This window comes from Pan paniscus, chromosome 6 (assembly GCF_029289425.2).
Source record: "Pan paniscus chromosome 6, NHGRI_mPanPan1-v2.0_pri, whole genome shotgun sequence".
Taxonomy (NCBI): Eukaryota; Metazoa; Chordata; class Mammalia; order Primates; family Hominidae; genus Pan; species Pan paniscus.
The window spans coordinates 173,533,383-173,535,965 of record NC_073255.2 but is presented as its reverse complement, the minus strand read 5'-3'; the positions used below and the strand labels follow the sequence as shown (position 1 = coordinate 173,535,965).

Genomic DNA, 2,583 nt, shown 5'->3' with positions numbered 1-2,583 from the left:
TTAGGTGCTATACTCCTACTCCTATTGCTATGTTCTGAGCACTTATTTTCTGCTTCCTAAATTATTACTTGATCTGTAATCAAGCGTATTCTGACCTGCGATTCATAGAACATGTTTTTTTGTTTTGTTTTGTTTTAAGAAACAGCACACTTTATCGGGAAGCAGACTGCTGCACAGTGACCAACAGACAAAAGCCACCCTATGGGCACTTACACATCATATGCCAAAAGACACAGAATTTTTGCTAATAAAAATCAACGAGAACAGGGATTCCTCTGGGCAACTCCCCCAACCTCATCCCTTTCAGGGTTTGAGAAATCTCCCAACCATTTTCCTGATGGCAGCTGTGGTTCACTAGAGATACAGCCTCTCAGGGGTGCCTTCCTGTTTCTTACAAAGAACATTTTCTTTAGACTTTTGGAAGTCTTCATTTTTTACTTGCATTCTACATTCTCTTGAGGCCATCAGACCAACTTCTGTACAGATTGCCTTGATGTCAGCACCAGAGAGGTCATCTCTAGTCACAATCAAGTCGTCCAGGTTTACATCATTGGCCAGCGTCATCCTGATTGTGTGAATCTGAAAGATGCGCTTCTTAGTATTTTCATCATGAAGGGGGAACTCAATCTTCCTGTCAATGCAGCCTGGTCTGATAAGTGCTGGATCCAAAGTTTCTATTTGGTTTGTGGCCATGATAACTTTCACATCTCCCCTAGAATCAAATCCATCTGACTGGTTCAACAGTTCCAACGCTGATCGCTGAATTTCTCTCTCACTACCAGAATTTGAGTCATATCTTTTTGTCCCAATTGCATCAATTTCATCAATAAACATGATGGACAGCGCATATTCTTCAGCAACTCAAAACAATTCCCGTACGAGTTTGGGCCCATCACCTAGGTACTTCTGAATAAGTTCAGAGCCAACCACTCTCATGAAAGTGGCTGAGGTTTGGTTTGCTACTGCTTTGGCTAACAAGGTTTTACCTGTGCCAGGTGGACCATAGTGAATGACCCCCTTAGGGGGCTTTATACCCATCTCTTCATAATATTCAGGATGAGTGAGAGGAAGCTCCACAGATTCCTTAATTTCCTGAATTTGGTTGTCCAACCCCCGATACCAGCATAGGTCTCCTGGGGGGCCTTTTCCACCTTTATCACTGTGACCAGGGGATCCATGTTATCCATCAGCACCCCTATCATGGCATGCACCTTGTGGTTGAGCAGGACTAAGCAGCCAGTTTCCAGCAGATCCTTGTCTACAAATGAAAGAATGCTGACATAGCATTCTGAGCCCACAGATGTAGACACAGTGGCATGATTGTCATTGATGATCTCTTCCAAGGTTCCTACTGACATTGGGGTCCCCCTAAGATCATCCACTTTTGATCTTTCCTCCTCTTGCTTTTCTTCTAATGGTTCCATTTGTTTCTGATTTCTAATGAATTCTTCCTCCATGAGAAGACAGTCTTTAATTCTCTCTAATTTCAGTAATTTTAACTGGCACTGAGTGTGAGGTGTCACCAGTGGCAGTTTGCTGGCAGCATATGATCCCTCCGTTTTCTTCTTCTTTTTCCCCACTCTAGTTGGTACAGGAGGTTTGTATTTCTTTTTCTTGTCTTTGTCATCCTTCTTTCCACCTCCAGGACCATGACCACCACTCTGACTTTGAACCATCTTGCCTTGGCCACTTGAACTGCTGCTGCTGGAAGTTCGTCCACCCAGAACATGTTATTATGATCTTACAGAACACAGTCTATGTTATAACTTATGTTTTTCTTCTCATAGAGTCTACTTCCAAATTCTTAGAACTTACATTTGACTGTATGTTTAAAACAAAGTTAGTGCAGTCCGTGGTCATTCTTTTTTTTTTTTTTTTAAGCTTCATTTACCACTTCTGTTAGGTTCCTAGGGTTGCTGTAACAACATTGGCTTACAACAACAGAAATCTATTTTCTCACAGTTCTGGAGGCTGAAAATTCAAAAATCAAGGTATGTACAAGGCTACACTTCCACTTCCTCTGAAGGTCCCGTGGTAAAAATCTGATCCATGCTCTTTCCTGGCTTCTGGTGTCGCCAGCAATCCTTGGCGTTCCTCAGCTTGCAGCTACACCGCTCCACTTTCACCTGGCAACATCCTCTCTAGATGTGTCTGTATCTCCGTATTTCTGTGTCTCCATTTCCCTATGCATATACGGACACTAATCATTGGATTTAGGGCCCAGCCTAATCCAGTGTGACCTCATCTTAACTACAGGCGCAGGGGCCAGGATTTCAGCATATTTCTTTGCAGAACTCAATTCAACAAATTATTTTTATGATGTTTGCTATTCTCTATGTCTTCCCTCTAGAAAATTTCTCGACTAATACCTCTGTCTTTTCAAATGTCCCTTTCTAGGTCTTGTCCCTAATGGGAAAAGAGAATAGGATAGAAGTGGGGACAATGGTTCTCAACCAGTGGTGATTTTGTTCCACAGGAAATATTTGGCAATGACTGGAGAAATTTTTTGTTGATGAGGGAGTTGCTGTTGGCATTCCCCGGGCAGGAACACTGCTAAACATCCTGCAATGCACAGGACACCCC

The 2,583-nt window shown here is 42.7% G+C and overlaps 1 pseudogene; it reads right to left on the bottom strand.

Annotated features, from left to right (window-relative positions):
* Window positions 1–267: 267 nt before the first annotated feature.
* On the bottom strand, window positions 268–2,114 carry LOC100989568 (26S proteasome regulatory subunit 4-like; annotated as a pseudogene).
* Window positions 2,115–2,583: the final 469 nt, after the last annotated feature.